The sequence below is a fragment of the Manis javanica genome, chromosome 2 (genome assembly GCF_040802235.1).
Source record: "Manis javanica isolate MJ-LG chromosome 2, MJ_LKY, whole genome shotgun sequence".
NCBI classification, from domain to species: domain Eukaryota; kingdom Metazoa; phylum Chordata; class Mammalia; order Pholidota; family Manidae; genus Manis; species Manis javanica.
Genome location: NC_133157.1, coordinates 185,290,059 through 185,305,168, shown reverse-complemented (window position 1 = coordinate 185,305,168; position 15,110 = coordinate 185,290,059). Strand labels below are relative to the sequence as shown.

Genomic DNA, 15,110 nt, shown 5'->3' with positions numbered 1-15,110 from the left:
TCTTTTTTTCTTCCCTTATCCCTCCCTTCCCACCTGTCCTCCCCAGTCCCTTTCCCTTTGGTAACTATTAGTCCGTTCTTGGGTTCTGTGATTCTGCTGCTGTTTTGTTCCTTCAGTTTTCTTTTGCTCTTATACTCCACATATGAGTGAAATCATTTGGTACTTGTCTTTCTCCACCTGTCTTATTTCACTGAGCATAATACCCTCTAGCTCCATCCATGTTGTGAATGGTAGGATTTGTTTTTTTCTTATGGCTGAGTAATACTCCATTGTGTATATGTACCACATCTTTATCCATTCATCTACTGATGAACATTTAGGTTGCTTCCATATCTTGGCTATTGTAAATAGTGCAGCGATAAACATAGGGGTGCATCTGTCTTTTTCAAAACTGGAGTGCTGCATTCTTGGGGTAAATTCCTAGAAGTAGAATTCCTGGAGGACCCCTACTCTCTTAAGGGGCTAACATTTCATGGGTAGGAAAAACGATTTCTCTGAGTCACCATGAAAGCTTTTGCTCAGTGCTTCAGGAAGGCAGAGAAGTATATGTATCTGTTAAAACTTGAATATAAAATGGTTTAAGCTCTGATGTTTTGAAGTTTTAGTTTGAGACACTAGTTACAGTATAAAATTACAATATTCCAAATTCTAGATGTGTAGATAAGGTTTACACCAACTAGCTTTTTATGAATTTGATAATTCTAATGTGATAGATAAATCTGTTCTTGAAATGACTTTCTTAGATGTGGCAAACTTCCATGACTGTTGAAAAGAACCAAACTAAGATGTAGATCTTTGTGATCAGCTTGTAGAAACATTAGGGAAAAATAACAGTCTTAGTATTTGATGATACACATTAATTTACTCAACTACAAGTTAATAATCCCCAAATCTGTGTGCTTTCACAGTCATGTGTAAGCATGCACCAAGCTTTGAAAAATTTTGAGTCACCTGAAACACATTCTCAGCTGAGGTCAAGTCTGCCTTAACTGTTCCAGCTCATACTAGAAAGTGTCCTTTTCGAGGTGTGTTCGGTGCCAGGTTGACATTTTTGTGCTGTTTGCTGATGATACTGCTGTTTAAATGGCTCCCAAGTGTACTTTTGAATTGCTGTCTGGTGTTCCTAAGCACAAGGCTATGATGAGCCTTTTGGAGGAAATAATACTAGATAAACTTCATTCAGGTGTAAGTTACAGAGCTGTTGGCTGTGAACTCAGTGCTGATCAATCTATATTAAATACGGTGTCTTTAAACATAAAACAAGATTATGTATCAATTGGTGAAAATGTGACAGGTTCACAGGTACCTAACCCTGTGCTTGGCCTAGGGATGGCGATTTTGATATTTGCTAGCTTAGTGTTAGTGACAAACTTAACTAGTTAACAACTGATAAGCAGTATCTAAAAAATGTGTGGCTCATAATCTGCAAAAGTAATTTACAATAATCCACCTGGTTTAATGTAGGATTTGAAGTGAAGCAGAGTTAAACAGTTGATATTTTGCTACCACAGAGCTTTCTAAAGCATATATATGGTTGCTTCTAATGTAGGTTTTGAGACTAAATTGATAGACATTTTCCTGTACGAGATGTACAATAGCTAATTGAAAACTTTTAGCCTAGAACCTGTTTTAGTCCATTTCACCATGACACTAAGACTTAAGTTGGATAAAATAAACTAAAGATAATGTATCTTATTTACAGTGTACTATCTCTACTTTTTTCTTTCCTGACTCTAATGGACTCACGAGTGACATTTTGGAGTACTTTGAAACTTACTCGTGATATAAAACCTTGGTCCCAGATTATTTACCTACACTGAGAAAATTACGTTGAAGAGGACCTGGATACTTATGTTGAATGACTACATCCTCCTTATAGACCGGTTCTCATGGGAACAAAGTAAAATCAGAAGTTTGGTTCAATTTGGAAGCAAAAGTTGTGGAGTTAAGTCAGTCCTGGCCGGTACTGTCAAACCCTTGTAGACTGATGCACACAACTCTGCTAGGAGACTAAACCATCATGACATCCTGGAGTCTTCCAGTCAGGGTGGGCACACCCTTGGATGATGCCAAAGCTATACAGAGGAGATACTATCTCCTTTTTTCTAGGCTTCATGTAGACTGTCTTATGTAAATATAACCTATCTTAAGTTAGGTAATTAATTGGTTAGAGTTAGGGGTTCTTAGTTACCGCTTTGATACATCTCAAACGTTGCTGTGTCCTCTCAACCATATAGTTGCAAGTGCTCAATATCCATAATTTCAAATTTCAGTTATTGATCTTATTTATAAACTTTATCACAATCATGGCAGATGTTTTGGGGTGAGGGAGATTGTCTTAATCTACAAATGTAGAAAAATACACTATTGACTTTGTTACTGATAATATCCCTAAAAAATTTGAAACGACATGGGATATTCATTACCTAAACACATTCTTTTTGTAGAGAAAAGGCTTTTTTTCACATTGGAAGTCAAGAATAACTTGTATTTTTTGGGAAGATCCCACAAAAATACGTAGCTGTTAACAGTGTATATGAACAAAAGGATTTATATTTAGTGATGAGTTTTGTGTCCCGCCCGAAATAGAGAAAATGTGGTACCTGGAATATTTTCTGCTCATTTTCATACTGTCAAGTAGGTATGCCAGCTCCCTGAATGTTACTACCCCAACTATTGAAATCAACCTAAGGCATTTTTTTTTTTGAGAGGGCATCTCTCATATTTATTGATCAAATAGTTAACAACAATAAAATTCTGTGTAGGGGAGTCAATGCTCAATGCACAGTCATTAATCCACCCCAAGCCTAATTCTCGTCAGTCTCCAATCTTCTGAAGCATAACGAACAAGTTCTTACACGGTGAACAAATTTTTACATAGTGAATAAGTTCTTACATGGTGAACATTACAAGGGCAGTCATCACAGAAACTTTCAGTTTTGATCATGCATTATGACCTAGAAACAATCAGGTCAAATATGAATATTCGTTTGATTTTTATACTTGATTTATATGAGGATCCCACATTTCTCCCTTTATTATTATTATTTTTATTTTTAATAAAATGCTGAAGTGGTAGGTAGATGCAAGATAAAGGTAGAAAACAGTTTAGTGTTGTAAGAGCAAATGTAGATGATCAGGTGTGTGCCTATAGACTATGTGTTAATCCAAGCTAGACAAGGGCATTAAAACATCCACGGATGCAGAAGATTTCTCTCAAAACGGGGGGTGAGGTACTAAGCCTCACCACTGTTGATCCCCAATTTCTCACCTGATGCTCCCCTGCGACTGCCTGTCTTAGGTTGTTCCTCCCTTGAGGAATCTTACCCGTCTGGCTAACCAGTCATCTTCCGGGGCCATACAGGGAGATGTAAAGTTGGTAAGTGAGAGAAAAGCCATATTGTTTGAAAAGGTTAGCTTTTTACTTCTTTGCAGATTTATGCCCTGTGGCTTCTATGTCCAGCATTTGTCTTGAGGTATCTTTACCACTTGGAGGAATTATGATACTCGGCAAATTTGATATGAGGCACGAATTCTATATAAGGGTTGTAATTAGGAAGGAAGAAGAAAAGCTATAGAGGTAGCAGATGGAAGAAAACATGGGAGGATTATTTCTTTGACATATCTTCTTGTGGAGTAACTTAAGCATGTATAGGTTTTAAACTACTAACTAAATTGTGCACACACATTAACATAATAGGAATATAGTTACATAATCAAAGCAGATCTATAATTACCAGCCATCTCCAGTGAAGCCAAGAAAACCAGTTAGGCACCCTAGGCATTTGTGAAAATTTATGATATGATGGATATTGTCCAATTGTACTTGAACAGTCTGAGAGAAATCAGACAAATTAAAATGACCCATTCCTGGGAACTGTTCACATCCCATATGTTCTTTTAACTGTAGATAGTCTGTAGTTGTAAGATTTTGGAGCGCTACAACTTGCACTTCTCCTAATTCTTGCTTGAGTTCCAACAGTATAGATCCAGTCAAATTTGTTGTTTTACTGAAAGCACAGGCCAGCTTAGATATCTCTTTCTTCATTCCAATGGCAAGTCCAGGAACTGGTAGGATGGATGCAGCTACAACTGCAGCATCGCATGGATCTTTGTTGAGGTTTTTTGATGATCATCTTCTGGTATGACTCTTCCAGAGAGTGCTGATGTTGAAAGTTCTGCTTTATATCGTATCTTAGTTCATTTTCTGGTTAGCCAAATTAGGCTTTGATCCTCTGTATAAACACAAACAGACCCTTTGCCCACACTTTGATATGCCCTTTATACCATTGTGTAGAACTCATTGGAGGTCACCACACAGGAACTGCTTTTTTTTTTTTTTAAGAGAAAGGCATATTATCAGAAAAGTGTACCTCCATACCTAATCATCTGACACCCTTTGATCAAAATTAAGGATATTTAGAGCATGCATTAATCGTTGATTTACAGTTAGTTTTATCCTGTCAAATAATCCCCCTTTTCTTTTCTCTTTTTTTAATCTTTAATCTACACTTACATGAAGAATATTATATTTACTAGGCTCTCCCCTATACCAGGTCCCCCCTATAAACCACTTTACAGTCACTGTCCATCAGCATAGCAAAATGTTGTGGAATCACTACTTGTCTTCTCTGTGTTGTACAGCCCTCCCCTTTCTCCCTCCACCCCTATGCATGCTAATCTTAATACCCCCTTTCTTCTTCCCCCCCCTTATCCCTCCCTACCCACCCATCCTCCCCAGTCCCTTTCCCTTTGGTACCTGTTAGTCCATTTTTGGGTTCTGTAATTCTGCTGCTGTTTTGTTCCTTCAGTTTTTCCTTTGTTCTTATACTCCACAGATGAGTGAAATCATTTGGTATTTCTCTTTCTCTGCTTGGTTTATTTCACTGAGCATAATACCCTCCAGCTCCATCCATGTTGCTGCAAATGGTAGTATTTTCCCTCTTCTTATGGCTGAGTAGTATTCCATTGTGTATATGTACCATGTCTTTATCCATTCATCTACCGATGGACATTTAGGTTGCTTCCAATTCTTGGCTATTGTAAATAGTGCTGCGATAAACATAGGGGTGCATCTGTCTTTCTCAAACTTGGTTGCTGCGTTCTTAGGGTAAATTCCTAGGAGTGGAATTCCTGGGTCAAATGGTAGGTCTGTTTTGAGCATTTTGATGAACCTCCATACTACGTTCCACAATGGCTGAACTAATTTACATTCCCATCAGCAGTGTAGGAGGGTTCCCCTTTCTCCACAGCCTTGCCAATATTTGTTGTTGTTTGTCTATTGGATGGCAGCCATCCTTACTGGTGTGAGGTGATACCTCATTGTAGTTTTACTTTGCATTTCTCTGATAATTAGCAATGTGGAGCATCTTTTCATGTGTCTGTTGGCCAACTGTATTTCTTTTTTGGAGAACTGTTCAGTTCCTCTGCCCATATTTTAATTAGATTATTTGTTTTTTTGTTTGTTGAGGTGTGTGAGCTCTTTATATATTTTGGACGTCAAGCCTTTATCGGATATGTCATTTACAAATATATTCTCCCACACTGTAGGGTTTCTTTTTGTTCTATTGATGGTGTCTTTGGCTGTACAGAATCTTTTCAGCTTAATATTGTCCCACTTGTTCATTTTTGCTGTTGTTTTCCTTGCCCGGGGAGATATGTTCAAGAAGAGGTCACTCATGTTTATGTCTAAAAGGTTTTTGCCTATGTTTTTTTCTAAGAGTTTTATGGTTTCATGACTTACATTCAGGTCTTTGATCCACTTTGAGTTTACTTTTGTGTATGGGGTTAGACAATGATCCATTTTCCTTCTCCTACATGTAGCTGTCCAGTTTTGCCAGCACCATCTGTTGAAGAGACTGTCATTTCGCCATTGTATGTCCATGGCTCCTTTATCATATGTTAATTGACCATATATGTTTGGGTTAATTTCTGGAGTCTCTAATCTGTTCCACTGGTCTGTGGCTCTGTTCTTGTGCCAGTACCAAACTGTCTTGATTACTATGGCTTTGTAGTAGAGCTTGAAGTTGGGGAGTGAGATCCCCCCTACTTTATTCTTCTTTTTCAGGATTGCTTTGGCTATTCAGTGTCTTTGGTGTTTCCATATGAATTTTTGAATTATTTGCTCCAGTTCATTGAAGAATGTTGCTGGTAATTTGAGAGGGATTGCATCAAATCTGTATATTGCTTTGGGCAGGATGGCCATTTTGACATATATTAATTCTTCCTAGCCATGAGCATGGGATGAGTTTCCATTTGTTAGTGTCCCCTTTAATTTCTCTTAAGAGTGACTTGTAGTTTTCAGAGTATAGGTCTTTCACTTCTTTGGTTAGGTTTATTCATAGGTATTTTATTCTTTTTGATGCAATTGTGAATGGAATTGTTTTCCTGATTTCTCTTTCTATTGGTTCATTATTAGTGTATAGGAAAGCTACAGATTTCTGTGGTTAATTTTGTATCCTGCAACTTTGCTGTATTCCGATATCAGTTCTAGTAGTTTTGGAGTGGAGTCTTTAGGGTTTTTTATGTACAATATCATATCATCTGCAAATAGTGACAGTTTAACTTCTTCTTTACCAATCTGGATTCCTTGTATTTCTTTGTTTTGTCTGATTGCCGTGGCTAGGATCTCCAGTACTATGTTAAATAACAGTGGGGAGAGTGGGCATCCCTGTCTAGTTCCTGATCTTAGCGGAAATGCTTTCAGCTTCTCGCTGTTCAGTATAATGTTGGCTGTGGGTTTATCATATATGGCCTTTATTATGTTGAGGTACTTGCCCTCTGTTCCCATTTTGCTGAGAGTTTTTATCATGAATGGATGTTGAATTTTGTCAAATGCTTTTTCAGCATCTATGGAGATGATCATGTGGTTTTTGTCTTTCTTTTTGTTGATGTGGTGGATGATGTTGATGGATTTTCGAATGTTATACCATCCTTGCATCCCTGGGATGAATCCCACTTGGTCATGGTGTATGATCCTTTTGATATACTGTTGAATTCTGTTTGCTAATATTTTATTGAGTATTTTTGCATCTACATTCATCAGGGATATTGGTCTGTAATTTTCTTTTTTGGTGGGGTCTTTGCCTGGTTTTGGTATTAGGGTGATGTTGGCTTCATAGAATGAGTTTGGGAGTATTCCCTCCTCTTCTATTTTCTGGAACACTTTAAGGAGAATGGGTATTATGTCTTCTCTGTGTGTCTGATAAAATTTCGAGGTAAATCTGTCCGGCCCCGGGGTTTTGTTCTTGGGTAGTTTTTTGATTACCGTTTCAATTTCTTTGCTCATAATTGGTTTGTTTAACTTTTGTATTTCTTCCTTGGTCAGTCTTGGGAGGTTGTATTTTTCTAGGAAGTTGTCCATTTCTTCTAGGTTTTCCAGCTTGTTGGCATATAGGTTTTCATAGTAGTCTTTAATAATTCTTTGTATTTCTGTGGAGTCTGTCGTGATTATTCCGTTCTCATTTCTGATGCTGTTGATTTGTGTTGATTCTCTTTTTCTCTTAATAAGTTTGGCTAGAGGCTTATCTATTTTGTTTATTTTCTCAAAGAACCAGCTTTTGGTTTCATTGATTTTTGCTATTGTTTTATTCTTCTCAATTTTGTTTATTTCTTCTCTGATCTTTATTATGTCCCTCCTTCTGCTGACTTTAGGCCTCATTTGTTCTTCTTTTTCCAGTTTTGATAATTGTGATGTTAGACTATTCATTTGGGATTGTTCTTCCTTCTTCAAGTGTGCCTGGATTGCTATATACTTTCCTCTTAAGACTGCTTTTGCTGCGTCCCACAGAAGTTGGGGCTTTGTGTTGTTGTTGTCATTTGTTTCTATATATTCCTTGATCTCTATTTCGATTTGTTCATTGATCCATTGATTATTTAGAAGCATGTTGTTAAGCCTCCATGTGTTTGTGAGCCTTTTTGTTTTCTTTGTAGATGTTATTTCTAGTTTTATACCTTTGTGGTCTGAAAAATTGGTTGGTAGAATTTCAATATTTTGGAATTTACTGAGGCACTTTTTCTGAGCTAGTATGTGGTCTATTCTGGAGAATGTTCTGTGTGCACTTAAGAAGAATGTATATCCTGTTGCTTTTGGATGTAGAGTTCTATAGATGTCTATTAGGTCCATCTGTTCTAATGTGTTGTTCAGTGCCTGGGTGTCCTTGCTTATCTTCTTTCCGGTGGATCTATCCTTTGGGGTGAGTGGTGTGTTGAAGTCTCCTATAATGAATGCATTGCAGTCTATTTCCCTCTTTAGTTCTGTTAGTATTTGTTTCACATATGCTGGTGCTCCTGAGTTGGGTGCATATATATTTAGAATGGTTATATCCTCTTGTTGGACTGAGCCCTTTATCATTATGTAGTGTCCTTCTTTATCTCTTGTTACTTTCTTTGTTTTGAAGTCTATTTTGTCTGATATTAGTACTGCAACCCCTGCTTTCTTCTCACTGTTGTTTGCCTGAAATATGTTTCTCCATCCCTTGACTTATAGTCTGTGCATTTCTTTGGGTTTGAGGTGAGTTTCTTGTAAACAGCATATAGATGGGTCTTGCTTTTTATCCACTCTATTATTCTGTGTCTTTTGATTGGTGCATTAAGTCCATTTCCATTTAGGGTGACTATTGAGAGATATGTACTTATTGCCATTGCAGGCTTTAGATTCGTGGTTACCAAAGGTTCAAGGTTAGCCTCTTTCATATCTTACTGCCTAACTTAGCTCACTTATTGAGCTGTTATATACACTGTCTGGAGGTTCTTTTCTTCTCTCCCTTCTTATTCCTCCTCCTCCATTCTTCATATGTTGTGTGTTTTGTTCTGTGCTCTTTTTAGGAGTGCTCCCATCTAGAGCAGTCCCTGTAAGACGCCCTGTAGAGGTGGTTTGTGGGAAGCAAATTCCCTCAGCTTTTGCTTGTCTGGGAATTGTTTAATCCTGCCATCATATTTAAATGATAGTCGTGCTGGATACAGTATCCTTGGTTCAAGTCCCTTCTGTCTCATTGCATTAAATAAGTCATGCCATTCTCTTCTGGCCTGTAGGGTTTCTGTTGAGAAGTCTAATGTTAGCCTGATGGGTTTTCCTTTATAGGTGACCTTTTTCTCTCTAGCTGCCTTTAAAACTCTTTCCTTGTCCTTGATTCTTGCCATTTTAATTATTATGTGTCTTGGTGTTGTCCTCCTTCGATCCTTTCTTTTGGGGGTTCTGTGTATTTTCGTGGTCTGTGTGATTATTTCCTCCCCCAGTTTGGGGAAGTTTTCACCAATTATTTCTTCAAAGAGACTTTCTATCCCTTTTCCTCTCACTTCTTCTTTTGGTACCCCTATAATATGGATATTATTCCTTTTGGATTGGTCACATAGTTCTCTTAGTATAGTTTCATTCCTGGAGATCCTTTTATCTCTCTCTATGTCGGCTTCTATACATTCCTGTTCTCTGGTTTCTATTCCTTCAATGGCCTCTTGCATCTTATCTATTCTGCTTATAAATCCTTCCAGGGTTTGTTTCACTTCTGTGATCTCCTTCCTGACATCTGTGATCTCCCTCCGGACTTCATCCCATTGCTCTTGCATTTTTCTCTGCATCTCCATCAGCATGTTCATGATTTTTATTTTGAATTCTTTTTCAGGAAGAATGGTTAGGTCTCTCTCCTTCTCAGGTGTTGACTCTGTGATCTTTGTTTGCCTGTAGTTTTGCCTTTTCATGGTGATAGAGATAGTTTGCAGAGCTGGTACGAGTGATGGCTGGAAGAGCTTTCCTTCTTGTTGGTTTGTGGCCTTCCTCTCCCAGGAGAATAGTGACCTCTAGTGGCTTGTGCTGGGCAGCTGTGTGCAGACAGGACTTCTGCTTCCTGCCCGGCTGCTATGGAGTTTATCTCCACTGTTGCTGTGAGCGTGACCTGGCTCGGGCTGCTGCTCCAAAATGGTGGAGCCCCATTGGAGGGGGAGCTGCGGGGAGGCTATTTATCTCCATAAGGGGCCTCCGTGCTCCCTGCTGCCCAGGGGCTTAGAGTGCCCAGAGATCCCCAGATTCCCACCCTCTGGACTAAGTGTCCTGCCGTGCTCCTTTAAGACTTCCAAAAAGCACTCTCCAAACCAAAACAACAGCAACAACAAACAAAAAAAAAATTAAATAAATAATTTTTTTAAAAAAAAGGTAAAATGCGCAATTTTCTTTGTCCTCAGGCGTTGGTCTCAGGCACCTGCTCACCAACCTTGCTGCCCTGTTTCCCTAGTATTGGGGTTCCTGTCCCTTTAAGGCTTCCAAAAAGCACTTGCCAAAAAAAAACCAAAAACGCTCCTGTTTCTTTGTTCTCCAGCGTCAGCCTCAGGCACCCACTCACCGGTCCTGCCGCCCTGTTTCTGTAGTATCCAGGACCCCACGGATGCAGTGTGTCTGTGCTCTGGTCTGGAATCCTGGGACTGGGTGTTCAGCAGTCCTGGGCTCTCTCCCTGCTGACTCCTCTCCACCCACTGGGAGCTGCAGTTAGGGGCACTCGGGTCCCGCCCAGCTGGGGCTTGTATCTTACCCCCTTCGCGAGGTGCTGGGTTCTCACAGGTGTAGATGTGGTCTGGATGTTGTCCTGTGTCCTCTGGTCTCTATTTTAGGAAGAGTTGTCTTTTTTATATTTTCATAGATTAATGTGGTTTTGGGAGGAGATTTCTGCTGCTCTACCCACGTTGCCATATTGGCTCCACCTCCTCGACATTTATTTTATAACTGGAGGTTTATACCTTTGAACCCCCTTCACCCATTTTGCCCATGGCATGTTTTTTAAAAAGTATCTTTGTTTTGTCCTTCATTTATTTTAAAAACCATAGTTCTCTTAAAAACTAATTCAGAATAAAGCAGAAAGTAAAAGTCCTTCATAACTGGATGTGTGTATATATGGGTGGGGGTTGGGGATGGGGAGTTATGAAGTAAAACTTAGAGACGTCTATTACATTCTAAAAGAATCATTTTTACATTTTCTAACAAGAGATGTTTGACATGGCTAAATCAAGGCAACCATGTCCATGTCCAAGTCTTCAAACTGAAGTATGCCCTGAGATGGAGTGTGAATCAAAATGTCCTGCTATACAGCTGAAAATCAAATTTAATTTTTTACGTCAGGACAATCATAAAGTTATAGAACTGTTGAAAAGATAGTACAAAAAATGTTCCTTAAACATTGCTGTATTCTGTAAATCAAAATCTGTCTTTATTCTTATAAGCTATTTGAGAGTAAGTTGCTGTCCTGATGGCCCTCACCCTAACCCGTTAGTGTTTATTTCCTATACACAAGGACATTTTCCTACCTAACCATAATACCACCATCCAGTCACTGATGTATTACTATCATCTAGTCCTTACACCACATCTGAGTTTCTCCAGCTGTTTCCATAATGTCCTTTATAGCAAAAGGCTCTAGTTTAAGGCATGTGTTAGATTTAGTTGTCATTCCTTTTTTTCTCCTTCAGTTTGAAGCAAATTTTCAGTCTGTTCTTGACTTTCGTGACCTGGACACTTGTGAACATTAGACAAGTTATGCTGTAGAACATCCCTCAGCTTGGGTTTGTCTAACACTTCCTTACTATAACACGGAGATTATATATATGTTGGTGGAATGTCACACAATTGATGCTGCTTTCATCTTACTACATCATGTCAGGTGATCCATAATTTCAATTTATCTCATTTCTTATGTTCTTTTGAACACTTGACTTAAGGCAGTATCTGACACTGTAAAGTTGCTATTTTCCTTTTGTAATTAATAAATATTTTGTAGGGAGGTATTTTTGAAACTACAGACACATCTCATTTTATTGCTTTTCACTTTATTGTGCTTCACAGATATGGCATGCTTAACAAATTAACGGTTTGTGGCAACCCTTCACTGAGCAAATATTGGCACCATTTTCCCAACAGCAATTGCTCACTTTCTGTGCCTGTGTCACATTTGGTTAATTATTCTCGTATCCAAAACTTCCTCATTATTAGTATTGTACTTTTTATGGTGATCTGTGATCTGTGCTTCCTGAGGTTACTGCTTTGGTTTGGGGGAGCCCACAAACTGCACCCATATAAAATGGCTAACTTAATAATAAATGTGTATGTTCTGACTGCTTCCACCCCTGCCATTCCCCCCATCACTCTCACTCTCCTTGCACCTCCCCAGAACTCTGAAGATGTACAAAGAGATTAATGTTGTTTTCATGTCTCCTAACACATACATTCTGCAGACCATGGATCCATGAGTAATTTTGAATTTCCAGTCTTATTTAAGAAATATACTTGTAAGTCTGTAGATGCCATAGATAATGACTCCTCTGATGGACCTGGACAAAATGTTCAAAAACCTTCCAGAAAGGAATCACCATTTTAGATGCCATTAAGAACATTCATGATCTATGGGAAGAGGCCAAAATATTGACATTAACAGGAGTTTGGAAGAAATTGATTCCAACCCTCATGGATGACTTTGAGGGGTTCAAGACTTCGGTGGAAGAACAACTGCAGCTGTGGTGGAAAGATCAAGAAAACTAGCATTAGAAGTAGAGCCTGAAGATGTGGCTGAATTGCTGTGATCTCACAATAAAATTTGAATGGATGAGTTGCTTCTTATGGATGAGCAAAGAAAGTGGTTTCTTGAAATGGAATCCAGTACTAGCAAGGATACCGTGAAGATGGTTCAAAGGACAACAAGGGATTTAGAATATTACATAAACCTAATTGATAAGCAGCAGCAGGGTTTGAGGGCTAACTCTAATTTTGAAAGAAATTCTGTGGGCAAAAATGCTATCAAACAGCATCACATGCTACAGAAAGGCCATTCATGAAAGGAAAAAGTCAATCAATGTGGCCAACTTCATTGTCGTGTTAAAGAAATTGCCACCGCCACCTTGATAGCAGCCATCAACATCAAGGCAAGACCCATTACTATCGAAAAGATTACAAATTGATGAAAGCTCAGATGATGGTTAGCATTTTTTAGCAACAAGTTATTTTTTAATTAGGGTATGGACATTGTTTTTTTAGACACTTAATAGACTATTATATACTCAATAGACTATAGTAGAAACATAAACTTTATATGCACTGGGAAACCAAAAAATTGATTTGACTTGTTTTATTGTGATTTTTGCTTTATTGAGGTGGTCTGGAATCAAACCTGCAGTATCTCTGAGGTATGCCTGTATATAAATATCCAGGTCCTCCTCAAACATGCCATTGACTGATTGGTTGATTGATGTATATGGATTCATGGTTTCTTTTACTCATTGGGTTATAACCTTTTACTGTCATTATTAATTATTGTGCTCAAATTGTTCATGAAATGACTAGTGGAGTTCATTCAAACTGGCTTCTGAGTCTTTTTGACAAGTTCCCCCCCCTTTTTTTCGCACTTTCTTACTGTTATGCATAAGATATTTCAGGCTTTTCTTATATTTTTCCTACTCTAGACTTAAATTTAGCCATTTTTCCAAGGAGCCCTAGTTTCTTCTTGTGGAAAATAGCATTTACAAACCAGTGTCTGGGTATCAGGTATGCTTGTAAATAATAAGAGGGTTACTGCACCTAAACTCCCTCAGTGAAAAGTACTAGGAAATATACCCAAGACCTACTGAATCAGAGTTTGCATTCTAAACAAAATCCCTAGGTGGTTCATATGCACATGAAAGTTTGAGAAGCACTGTCCACCTGCAGAGTAAATGACCTTAATATCCAAGCCAGCTGTTGGAGTGTCAGCTGTCACAGCTTCATCTAAGGCATTAGGAAGGAGAAAGGAGGCAAAAGGACTCACCTCCCTGTTTAGTCAGCTTCCTTTAATTCCAGAAGACACTTGCAACAATTCTGCTAACATTTCATTGTTTAGAAGTTAGTCACTTGGCTGTGTGCAAGGGAGGCAGGGAAATCTAGTCTTCAATTGGGCTCATTGCCTCCTGGAATAAAATTAGCATTCTGTATCTAAGGAAGAAAGGGTATGACGGATACTGGGTAGGTTACAGGAGTCTCTGCCCCTCTGGCCGTCTTCTGTAACATCTTAAAATGCTAGAAATTTGTCAGTAGTAGCCAACACTGGGCACAGCTACCAATCACCCATATGTGGACAGCAGGTGGATGGTTAGCCAGGACTTGAAGCACAAATGAATAAAACCTGCCTTTCATACAGACTGTTAGCATCGTGGCCACACACTCTACCTCTGCAAGGGCCAGAATTCAAGGAACAGCACGACAGAATGGAAACTATGGAAGGCACAGGTTAGCACAGCTGCTCAGTAGGCAGACTCTAGAAACAGACACCCCTCCCTGCTCTCCCGGTTCAAATCCCATCTCCATCACTTACCAGCTGTAGGGCTTTCAGTTCAGTTACATCTCCTTACTAGGCCTCAATGCCTTTGTATGAAGCTACCTCACAGGTTGTGGTAAGATGTGGAAATAACCTACACAAAGCTCTTGGAGCACCTGGCTCAGAGCGAGCTTTCCCTACACAGTAGTTATTATTCCTCAGCAGAACTACCACAAGTCAAGACACAGCCTCCTTGGAAATGGCTGCCAACCCGGACACTGTGTGGAGCCCAGGGGCCTGTCTCAGAGGAAGTACAGAAGCCACCAACTTGGAAATGCCGTCAGTTTACTTAATACTTTCAGCCCAGTATTCCCACCAGTTGAGAGAAGACCACAGCCAGCTCCATTTACTATTTAACACCCTTGTGACAAATCCCCGGGACTTTCCTGTTTGTTGTCATTTTTTGGCACAATCTCTCTCTTCTTTTCTTAAGCTTGGGTTTCCTTCGTGACTGCTTGAACTACTTCCGATTCATTTTTAAAAACGATACTTAAAAAAAGAAAAACAAAATAACTAACATGCTAGAGGTAGTTTTTGACTTTGTGCCCATCCTTTCCATGATAAAGCCTGCAGCCAACACTGTCCCTTTACAAGGACATTTAGCAAACCCTGGCCAAGCCACATCTGTCACTGGATACACGAAGGGACACTATTATTTGCTTAGACAAACATCCTGGGCAATTTGGCTTCTTTTACTTTGGCATTAATATAACCGGTTTTGCTGAGTACCTTAGGGGACCTTGAAAGACCAGTTCTTGATATGTTAACTTCCTCACTGGCTTATCATTT

General features: G+C 39.0%; 1 long non-coding RNA gene across 1 annotated transcript; it reads right to left on the bottom strand.

The window, feature by feature from the left end:
• Window positions 1-12,354: 12,354 nt before the first annotated feature.
• LOC118967884 (uncharacterized) lies at window positions 12,355-14,519 on the bottom strand. Its single transcript, XR_005055198.2, has 3 exons — window positions 14,319-14,519; window positions 13,776-13,914; window positions 12,355-12,490 (listed from the first exon to the last, which is right to left on the bottom strand). It is a non-coding gene; the product is annotated as an uncharacterized lncRNA (long non-coding RNA).
• Window positions 14,520-15,110: the final 591 nt, after the last annotated feature.